The sequence below is a fragment of the Hemitrygon akajei genome, chromosome 7, assembly GCF_048418815.1.
Source record: "Hemitrygon akajei chromosome 7, sHemAka1.3, whole genome shotgun sequence".
NCBI lineage: Eukaryota > Metazoa > Chordata > Chondrichthyes > Myliobatiformes > Dasyatidae > Hemitrygon > Hemitrygon akajei.
Genome location: NC_133130.1, coordinates 5025279 through 5037530, shown reverse-complemented (window position 1 = coordinate 5037530; position 12252 = coordinate 5025279). Strand labels below are relative to the sequence as shown.

General features: G+C 42.7%; 1 protein-coding gene across 1 annotated transcript in view; it reads left to right on the top strand.

Annotated features, from left to right (window-relative positions):
* The window catches only part of preb (prolactin regulatory element binding), a 60767-nt gene that overhangs the window by 46354 nt on the left and 2161 nt on the right, over positions 1-12252 (top strand). The window lies entirely within an intron of this gene.

Sequence of the window (12252 nt, the reverse complement as noted above, 5' to 3'; positions counted from 1 at the left end):
ATTCTTTTCTGCGTCCACAGAATCGCCTGTCTGAACCCCTAACCATTGAGTCCCCTATCACTACTGCCTTTCTATTCCTTTCCCTACCCTTCTGAGCCACAGGGCCGGACTCTGTGCTAGAGGAACGGCTGCTGTTGCTTTCCCCAGGTAGGCTGCCCACTACCCCCCACAACAGTACTCTAAAACTGGAGTACTTATTGTACTGGGGGACAGCCACAGGGGTACTCTCTAGTACCTGACTCGTGCCCTTCCCTCTCCTGACTGTTACCCACTTGTCTGTCTCCCGTGGCCCCGGTGTGACCACCTGCCTATAACTCCTTTCTATCACCTTCTCGCTCTCCCTGACCAGACAAAGGTCATCAAGCTTCAGCTGCAGTTCCCTAATGCAGTCCCTAATGTCGAGCTGCAGCTCGACACACCGGGTGCAGATATGGGTGGCTGGGAGACTCCAGGGCTTCCCACATCTGACACCGAACATAGAACACTGGCCTCTCACATATACTTCCTTTCCGGAGAAACTAAAGTCAGATGTACCTGTATTACAGTGGAGTAAAGGAAATTACAGTGACATGAGAGAGGAGTTGGCTGAATTGGTTGGAAAGAATACTGGCAAGGATGACAACAGAGCAGCAATGGCTTTGCAATTACTTCGGAATGCATAGGATACACAAATCCCAAACATGAAGACATATTCTAAAGGCAAGATGACATAACCATGGCTAACAAGGAAAGTCAAAGCCAACGTAAAAGTCAAAGAGAAGGCATGTAATAAAGCAAAAATTAGTGGGGAGTTAGAGGATTGGAGAGCTTTTAAAAACCAACAGAAGGCAACTAAGAAGTCACTAAGAAGGTAAATGTGGAATATGAAAGTAAGCTAGCCAATAATATTGGATACCAAAAGTTTCTTCAGCTACGTAAAGCGTAAAAGAGAGGTGAGAGTGGATATTGAACCACTGAAAAATAATGATGCTGCAGAGGTTGTACGTGGGGCAAGGAAATGGCAGACATATTGAATAAGAAGTTTGCATCAGTCTTCATGGTGGAAGACATTAACAGTATCTTAGACACTTACACTAACAGTGGAAGTTCCAGGTGTCAGGGGTCATAAAGTGTAGAAGTTACCATAATTAGAGAGAAGGTTATTGGGAAACTGAAAGGTCTGAAGATAGATAAATTATCTGGACCAGATGGTGTACACCATGGAGTTCTGAAAGAGGTGACTGAAGAGAATGTGGAGGCATTTAATAATGACTTTCAATGATCACCAGATTCTGAAATGGCTCCTGCAGACTGGAAATTGCAAATGTCACTCCACTCTCCAAGAAGAGAATGAGGCAGAAAAAAAGAAACTATAGACCAGTTAGTCTGACCTCAATGGTTGGGAAGTGGTTGGTGTTGATTGCTAAGGATGTAGTTTCAAGATTCATGATAAAATAGGCGATAAGCATCATGGTTTCTCAAGGGAAAATTGTGGCTGACAAATCTGTTGTAATTCCCTGAAGAAATAACAAGCAGGATAGACAAAGGAGAATTGGTTGATATGTGTACTTGGATTTTTAGAAGGCTTTTGACAAGGTGCCACACATGAGACTGCATAACAAGCTACAAGCCCATAGTATTAGGGAAAGATTGTAGCATGGATAAAGCAGTGACTGATTGGCTGGAGTAAAAGAGTGGGAAGAAATGGAGCCTCTTCTGGTTGGCTGCTGGTGATTAGTGGTGCTTCACAAGGGTCTGTAGAAACGGTTCCACCAGGCTTAGTAGCTAAGTCACACATGAAGACCAGGAGCTGAACTTGGTTGTCAGAGGCTATTTGAGGCACATACATTTGGGAACATTGGTAAAGGGAGCTTGTCACCATTACCATCCCTGGCTATAGCCACTTTAAGAACCACTTTTAGGTTATATGTCAATGATTTTGATGATGTTACTTTGTTGCAAAGTTGCAGGCAATATGAAGATAGGCAGAAGAGCTTGTAGTCTTGAGGACATACAGATACTCCAGAAGGAATTAGACAGATGAGGAGAATGGGCAAAGAAGAGGCAGAAGGAATACAGTGTGGGGGAGTGTTTGGTCATGCACTTTGGCAGAAGAAATGAAAGGGTTGATTATTTTCTAAATGGGGAGAAAATGCTGTGGTAAGATAGGCAAATGCATTATTAGCATTCATTTCAAGAGGACTAGAATATAAAAGCAGAGTATAATGTTGAGATACTGCTGAAGCCTCACTTGAAGTATTATAGAACATGGAATAGTACAGCACATTACAGGCCCTTCGGCCCACAAAGTTGTGCCGACCCTCAAACCCCGCCTCCCATATAACCCCTCCTCCTTAAATTCCTCCATATACCTGTCTAGTAGTCTCTTAAACTTCACTAGTATATCTGCCTCCACCACTGACTCAGGCAGTGCATTCCACGCATCAACCACTCTCTGAGTGAAAAACCTTCCTCTAATATCCTCCTTGAACTTCTCTCCCCTTACCTTAAAGCCATGTCCTCTTGTACTGAGCAGTGGTGCCCTGGAGAAGAGGCGCTGGCTGTCTACTCTGTCTATTCCTCTTAATATCTTGTACACCTCTATCATGTCTTCTCTCATCTTCCTTCTCTCCAGAGAGTAAAGCCCTAGCTCCCTTAATCTCTGATCATAATCCATACTCTCTAAACCAGGCAGCATCCTGGTGAATCTCCTCTGTACCCTTTCCAATGCTTCCACATCCTTCCTATACTGAGGCGACCAGAACTGGACACAGTACTCCAAGTGTGGCCTAACTAGAGTTTTATACAGCTGCATCATTACATCACGACTCTTAAACTCTATCCCTCGACTTATGAAAGCTAACACCCCACAAGCTTTCTTAACTACCCTATCTACCAGTGAGGCAACTTTCAGGGATCTGTGGACATGTACCTTCAGATCCCTGTGCTCCTCCACACTCCCAAGTATCCTGCCATTTACTTTGTACTCTGCCTTGGAGTTTGTCCTTCCAAAGTGTACCACCTCACACTTCTCCGGGTTGAACTCCATCTGCCACTTCTCAGCCCACTTCTGCATCCTATCAATCTTTGACAATCCTCTACACTATCTACAACTCCACCAACCTTTGTGTTGTCTGCAAACTTGTCAACCCACCCTTCTACCCCCACATCCAGGTCGTTAATAAAAATCACAAAAAGTAGAGGTCCCAGAACAGATCCTTGTGGGACACCACGACCCTCTGCCTTCTGCAGGCAAGCCAATTCTGAATCCACCTGGCCAAACTTCCCTGGATCCCATGCCTTCTGACTTTCTGAATAAGCCTACCATGTGGAACCTTGTCAGATGCCTTACTAAAATCCATGTAGATCACATCCACTGCACTACCCTCATCTATGTGCCTGGTCACCTCCTCAAAGACCTCTATCAGGCTTGTTAGGCACGATCTGCCCTTCACAAAGCCATGCTGACTGTCCCTGATCAGACCATGATTCCCTAAATGCCCATAGATCCTATCTCTAAGAATCTTTTCCAACAGCTTTCCCACCACAGATGTAAGGTTCACTGGTCTATAATTACCCGGACTATCCCTACTACCTTTTTTGAACAAGGGGACAACATGCGCCTCCCTACAATCCTCCGGTACCATTCCTGTGGACAACAAGGACATAAAGATCCTAGCCAGAGGCTCAGCAATCTCTTCCCTCGCCTCGTGGAGCAGCCTGGGGAATATTCCGTCAGGCCCTGGGGACTTATCTGTCCTAATGTATTTTAACAACTCCAACACCTCCTCTCCCTTAATATTAACATGCTCCAGAACATCAACCTCACTCATATTGTCCTCACCGTCATCAAGTTCCCTCTCATTGGTGAATACCGAAGAGAAGTATTCATTGAGGACCTCGCTCACTTCCACAGCCTCCAGGCACATCTTCCCACTTTTATCTCTAATCGGTCCTACCTTCACTCCTGTCATCCTTTTGTTCTTCACATAATTGAAGAATACCTTGGGGTTTTCCTCTACCCTACTCGCCAAGGCCTTCTCATGCCCCCTTCTTGATCTTCTCAGCCCCTTCTTAAGCTCCTTTCTTGCTACCCTATATTCCTCAATAGACCCATCTGATCCTTGCTTTCTAAACCTCGTGTATGCTGCCTTCTTCCACCTGACTAGATTTTCCACTTCACTTGTCACCCATGGTTCCCTCACCCTACCATTCTTTATCTTCCTCACTGGGACAAATTTATCCCTAACGTCCTGCAAGATATCCCTAAACATCGACCACATGTCCATAGTAGCCTCCTGATGAACGGTTTCGGCCCGAAACGTCATCACTACCTCCTCCCATAGATGCTGTCTGGCCTGCTGAGTTCTGCCAGCATTTTGTGTTTTTATTCCATAGTACATTTTCCTGCAAAAACATCATCCCAATTCACACCTGCAAGTTCTAGCCTTAGAGCCTCATAATTTGCCCTTCCCCAATTAAAAATTTTCCTGTCCTCTCTGATTCTATCCTTTTCCATGATAATGCTAAAGGTCAGGGAGTGGTGGTCACTGTCCCCCAGATGCTTACCCACTGACAGATCTGTGACCTGACCCGGTTCGTTACCTAATACTAGATCTAGTATGGCATTCCCCCTAGTCGGCCTGTCAACATACAGTGACAGAAATTCATCCTGGACACACTTAACAAACTCTGCCCAATCTAAACCCTTGGAACTAATCAAGTGCCAATCAATATTAAGGAAGTTAAAGTCACTCATGATAACAACCCTGTTATTTTTGCACCTTTCCAAAATCTGCCTCCCAATCTGCTCCTTGGTATCTCTGCTGCTACCAGGGGGCCTATAGAATACCCCCAGTAGAGTAACTGCTCCTTTCCTGTTCCTGACTTCCACCCATACTGACTCAAAAGAGGATCCTGCTACATTACCCACCCTTTCTGCAGCTGTAATAGTATCCCTGACCAGTAATGCCACCCCTCCTCCCCTTTTCCCCCCCTCTCTATCCCTTTTAAAGCACTGAAATCCAGGAATATTGAGAATCCATTCCTGCCCTGATGCCAGCCAAGTCTCCGTAATGGCCACTACATCATAATTCCATGTATGTATCCAAGCTCTCAGTTAATCACCTTTGTTCCTGATGCTTCTTGCATTGAAGTACACACACTTTAGCCCTTCTACTTTACTACCTTTACACCCTTTATTCTGCTTCTCTTTCCTCAAAGCCTCTCTATTTGTTAGATCTGGCTTTACTCCATGCACTTCTTTCACTGCTCTATCACTCTGGGTCCCATCCCCCTTGCAAATTAGTTTAAACCCTCCCGAACCATGCCAGCAAACCTACCAGCAAGGATATTGCTCCCCCTATTGTGAGCAGGTTTGGGCCCCTTATGGGGTGGAGTTTGTTAGGTATGTTCAGGAAGGTTTCCATAAGACATAGGAGCAGAATTAAACCATTTGGCCTATCAAGTCTGCTCTGTCATTCAATCATGGCTGATCCTTTTGTTTTCTTCCTCAACCCTATTTCCCGGCCTTCTCCCTGTAACCTTTGATGCCATGTCCAATCAGGAACCTATCAATCTCTGTCTTAAATACACCCAAGGATTTGCTGCACGTGGCAACAAATTCCATAACTTTACCACCCTATGGCTAAAGAAATTTCTCCGCATCTCTGTTTTGAGTGGACACCCCTCTATCCTGAGGCTGTGCCCTCTTGTCTGAGATTCTCACCATGGGAAACATCCTTTCCACATCTACTCTGTCTAGGCCTTTCAACATTCAACATTTAGAAGGTTTCAATGAAATCCCGCCCCCCCATCCTAAATTCCAGCAAATACAGCCCCAGAGCCATCAAATGTTCCTTGTATGAAATCCTTTCATTCCTGGAAACATCCTTGTGAACGTCCTCTGGACACCCTCCAATGCCAGCACAACTCTTCTAAGATGGGGAGCCCAAAACTGTTCACAGTACTCAAGGTGAGGCATCACCAGTGCCTTATAAAGTCTCAGCATCACATCCCTGCTCTTGTATTCTCGACCTTTTGAAATGAATGCTAACATTGTGTTTGCCTTCCTGCAAGTTAACCTTCAGGTGTTCTGTGCAAGGACTCCCAAGTTTGCTTTGCATCGCAAATTTTTGGATTTTCTCCCTGTTTGGAAAATAGTTTGCACATTTATTTCTGCTACCAAAGTGCATGACCATGCATTTTCCAACATTGTATTTCATTTGCCACTTTCTTGCCCATTCTTCTAATCTGTCTAAGTCCTTCTGCGTCCTACTGTTTCCTCAACATTACTTTCCCCTCCATCAATCTTTGTATCATCTTCAAACTTGGCAACAAAGCCATATATCTATCATCTAAATCATTGATCTACAGCATACAGTGGTGCTAGAAAGTCTATGAACCCTGTAGAATTTTCTCTTTTTCTGCATAAATATAACCAAAAAGGTGATCAGATCTTCACATGTCCTAAAACTAGATAAAGGGAACCCAGTTAAATAAATAACACAAAAAACATTATACTTGTTCATTTATTTATTTAGAAAAATGATCTAATATTCAGCACGACTTTGAGGGCCAAAGGGCCTGTATCGTGCTGTAGGTTTTCTACTACATGTATTTGTTGGAAAGGTTATGTGAACCTCTGCTTTCAGTAACTGGCGTGACCCTCTTCTACAGAAATAACTTCAACCAAATGTTTCTGGTAACTGTTGATCAGTCCTGCCCATTGGCTTGAAGGAATTTTAGGCCGTTCCTCCTTACAAAACTGCTTTAACTCTGGGAATTGTTGGGCTTCCTTGCATGAACTGCTTGCTTCAGGTCCTTCCACAACATTTCTATACGATTATAATCAGGACTTTGACTCAGCCACTCCAAACCATGAATTTTCTTCTTTTTAAACCATTCTGTTGTAGATTTACTGTTGTTTTTGAGATAATTATCTTAATGCATTATCCATCTTCTATTAAGCTCCAGGTGACGGACTGCTACCCTAATATCCTCTTGTAAAATGCATTGATACAATTTTGAATTAATTGTTCCCTCAATAATTACAAGCTTTCCAGGCCCTGAGGCAGCAAAGCAGCCCCAAACCACGATGTTCCTTCCGCTATGCTTCACAGTTGGGATGAAGGTTTGCTTCATCAGGCCATGGAACATTGTCCTAGAAGTGATTTAGAACATCCTGGTTGTCTTCTGCAAACTTGAGACGTGCAGCAATGTTTTTTTTGGAAAGCATTACTGTAGTTTCCTCAGTGGTGTCTTTCCATGAACACCATTCTTGTTCAGTGTTTTTTTATATGGATGCATGACCAGAGACTTTAGTAAGATCTAGAGATTTCCTATTGAGGGGAATGGCCACAGGGGTGCCTTGCGCTAATGGCCGATTCACATTTCCATTTCTCTCGACAGTCACCCAGCTACTCACCTCCTGCAGCTTTGGTGTGACTACTTCCCTGTAACTGACCAATTAACTCCTCACTCTCCCATACAAGTAGAACCATAGAACATTACAGCACAAAAACAGGCCTTCTGGCCCTTCTTGGCTGTGCCAAACCATTTTTCTGCCTAGTCCCACTGACCTGCACCTGGCTCATACCCCTCCATACACCTCTCATCCATGTACCTGTCCAAGTTTTTCTTAAATGTTAAAAGTGAACCTGCATTTACCACTTCATCTGGCAGCTCATTCCACACTCCCACCACTCTCTGTGTGAAGAAGCCCCCCCCCCCCAATGTTCCCTTTAAACTTTTCCCCCTTCACCCTTAACCCATGTCCTCTGGTTTTTTTCTTCCCTAGCCTCAGTGGAAAAAGCCTGCTTGCATTCACTCTATCTATACCCATCATAATTTTATATACCTCTATCAAGTCTCCCCTCATTCTTCTACGCTCCAGGGAATAAAGTCCTAACCTATTCAACCTTTCTCGGTAACTCAGTTTCCCAAGTCCCGGCAACATCCTTGTAAACCTTCTCTGCACTCTTTCTTTCTTTTTACAGTATTTTTATTCAGAAGAAAAAACAAGATTTACAGAGTGCAACACAAAGATACATCTCAACATAAATTGTGTACATTCATATATTGTAATAAAATTGATCAAAATGTTATAGCATATCACATAAAGGTATACCACTCTGAAATCAAAAATTTAAAGATAGGTTATACATCATAAAAGAAATTTTTTATGTTTAAAAAAAAAAGTCAACCCCCTACCAACTACCAAAGAAAAAAGCTGATGGGTGATCATGGATAACCAGAAAAAAACATATTCGCTTAAGAAGAGAAGATAGAAATATACATAAAAGTCTGTGCACTGTTAAACTTAATAAATTGGAAAAGTAATTTAGGAAAGGTCCCCAGATATCATAAAAAGATTGTTTCGAATTTAAGACTGAGCAGCAGATCTTCTCTAAATTTCAATAAGACATAATATCACGTAGCCATTGAAGATGTTTAGGAGGGGTAGACGCCTTCCATTTAAGCAAGATTGCTCTCCTTGCTAAAGCAACTCTGCACTCTTTCAACCTTATTAATATCCTTGCTGTAATTTGGTGACCAAAACTGAACACAGTACTCCAAATTCAGCCTCACCAATGCCTTATACCACCTCACCATAACATTCTAACTCTTATACTCAATACTTTGATTTATAAAGGCTAATGTACCAAAAGCTCTCTTTACTACCCTATCTACCTGTGACGCCACTTTTTGGGAGTTTTTTATCTGTATTCTTAGATCCCTCTGTTCTACTGCACTCCTCAGTGCCCTACCATTTACCTTGTATGTTCTACCTTGGTTTTTCCTTCCAAAGTGCAATACCTCACACTTGTCTGTATTAAACTCCACCTGCCACTTTTGAGCCCATTTTTCCAGCTAGTCCAAATCCTTCTGCAAGCTTTAAAAACCTTCCTCACTGTCCACTACACCTCCAATCTTTGTATCATCAGCAAATCAACAATTTACCACATTATCAATGATATAGATGACAAATAACAATGGACCCAGCACTGATCCCTGTGGCACACCACTAGTCACAGGCCTCCACTCAGAGAAGCAATCCTCCACTACCACTCTCTGACTTCTCCCATTGAGCCAAAGTCTAATCCAGTTTACTACCTCACCATGTATACCTAGTGACTGAATCTTCCTAACTAACCTCACATGTGAGACCTTGTCAAATGCCTTACTGAAGTCCATGTAGACAACATCCACTGCCTTCCCTTCATCCACTTTCCTTGTAACTTCCTCGAAAAACTCTAATAGATTTGTTAAACATGACCTACCATACACAAAGCCGTGTTGACTCTCCCTAGTAAGTCCCTGTCTATCTAAATTCTTGTAGATCCTATCCCTTAGTACTCCTTCCAATAATTTACCTACTACCGACATCAAACTTATTGGCCTGTAATTTTTGGGATTACTTTTAGAGCCTTTTTTAAACAACGGAACAACATGAGCTATCCTCCAATCCTCTGGCACTTCACCCATAGATACCGACATTTTAAATATATCTGCCAGGGCCCCTGCAATTTCAAAACTAGTCTCCTTCAAGGTCCGAGGGAATACCCTGTAGGTCCTGGGGATTTATCTACTCTGATTTTCCTCAAGATAGCAAGCACCTCCTCCTCTTCAATCTGTATAGGTTCCATGACCTCACTACTTGTTTGCCTTATTTCCATTGACTCCATGCCAGTTTTCTTAGTAAATGCAGACGCAAAAAAAAAATTTAAGATCTGCCTCATTTCTTTTGATTCCATACATAGCCGACCACTCTGATCTTCAAGAGGACCGATTTTATCCCTTACTATCCTTTTGCTCTTAATATACCTGTAGAAGCTCTTTGGATTATCCTTCACCTTGACTGCCAAAGCTACCTCATGTCTTCTTTTAGCCCTCCTGATTTCTTTCTTAAGTGTTTTTTTGTATTTTTTATACTCCTCAAGTACCTTTTTTGCTCCCTGTTTCCTATACATGACATACATCTCTCTCTTCTTTGTCAGAGTTCCAATATCCCTAGAGAACCAAGGTTCCTTATCCTTATTCACTTTGCCTTTAATCCGGACAGGAACATACAAATTCTGCACTCTCAAAATTTCTCCTTTGAAGGCCTCCCACTTACCAACGACATCCTTGCCAGAGAACAACCTGTCTCAATCCATGGTTTTTAGATCCTTTCTCATTTCTTCAAATTTGGCCTTTTTCCAGTTTAGAACTTCAACCCGAGGACCAGATCTATCTTTAACCATGATCAAGTTGAAACTAATGTTGTTGTGATCACTGAAACCAAAGTGTTCCCCTACACACACTTCTGTCACCTGTCCCAACTCATTTCCTAATAAGAGATCTAATATTGCATCCTCTCTCGTCAGTACCTCTATTTATTGATTTAGAAAACTTTCCTGGACACATTTTACAAACTCTAACCCATCTAGACCTTTAACAGTATGGGAGTCCCAATCAATATGTGGAGAATTAAAATCCCCTACTATCACAACTTTATGTTTCCTGAAGTTGTCTGCTATCTCTCTGCAGATTTGCTCCTCCAATTCTCGCTGACTATTGGATGGTCTATAATGCAACTCCATTAATGTGGTAATACCTTTCCTGTTTCTCAGCTCCACCCATATGACCTCAGTAGACAAGCACTCTAATCTGTCCTGCCTGAGCACTGCTGTAACATTTTCCCTGACTAGCAATGCTACTACCACCCCACCCCACCCTTCATCCCTCTGCCTCTATCACGTCTGAAACATTGGAACCCTGGAACATTAAGCTGCCAGTCCTGCCCCTCCTGTAGCCAAGTTTCACTAATGGCTACAATGCCATAAAGATCATCCAGCTGCTGCTCTAGATCCCTAACACGGTCTTCAAGGGATGCCTTTGTTTTCTGAAGCTGCCCTTCTCCGCCCCTTATGATTTTATACACCTCTATAAGGTCATCTTTCCAAAGAATAAATTATTTACTTGCCTAACCTCTCCTTATAGTTCATGTTCTCGAGTCCCGACAACATTCTCGTAAATCTTCTTTGCACTCATTCCAGTTTGATCACATCTTTCCTATAACTAAAGCTGTACACAATATCTGTGCCAGGTGTTGTGGTCTTCAGCCCATCTTCCTGATTAAGGATGATTTTTTGGGTACATTTAACAAGTTCCACCCCATCCAAACCCTTTGCATGATGCGTAATCCATATTAGGGAAGTTAAGTTAAAATCTTCCACTCACTACCTTATTCTGCTTCCAGCTCTCTACAGTCTCCCTCCATCACTGCTCCTTTAATTCCCACTGATTATTGTAGTACAGACCCATCAGTAATTAACTCTTTCTTCTGTCCATATGTCCTCACTGAACAACCCCCCAAAAAATCCTCTCTAAGCACTGCTGTTATATCCTCACTCATCAGAAAGAGAAAAGCCCCTTCCCCATCACCCTCATAGAACATAGAACAATACAGAACAGGAAGAGGCCCTTCAGTCCACATTGAAGTGACTTTACTGCTTACATCCTCACATAAATGAGGATCTTTACGTTATGTCTCCATCTAAATGAGCAGTCATAATAATTTATAATAAATAGAATAGTCAATCTAATATAGAGTACACTCAAATCAGTGTGAGTTGATCAGTCTGATGGCCTGGTGGAAGAAACTGTCCTGGAGCCTGTTGGTCCTGGTTTTTATGCTGTGGGATCATTTCCCAGATGGTAGCAGCTGGAATAGATTGTGGTTGGGGTGACTCAGGTCCTACGGGCCCTTTTTACAACCTGTCCATGTAAATGTCCTGAATCATGGGAAGTTCACAACTACGGTTGCATTGGGCTGTCCGCACCACTCTCATGTCACAATTTACTTTACACACTGCTGTAAGGTTACCCTCAATGTCATTTGTGCCAGAACAAGTTCAAATGAAACTATACATGATCCATCTTCCTCTATGCCCTGTATATTCATGTGTCTATTGAACAGCTTCTTAAACACTACTATTGTATATTCCCACACCACTCCCCAGCAGCACCTTCCAGGCACCTACCACACTCTGTGTAAACAACAAAACTTGCCTAACACATCTCCTTTAAACTACTCCATCTCACTTTAAATGCGTGCTCTACAGTACTTGATATTTCTACCCCAGGAAAAAGATACAGTTTGTCTTCGCTATCTATACTTATCATAATCTTGTAAACTCTTCAGATCTCCTCTCAGTCTCCACTGCTTCAGAGAAAATAACTCGAGTTTGTCCAACCCCTCATTATACCTCAAAGCGGAGGTTGGTAGGT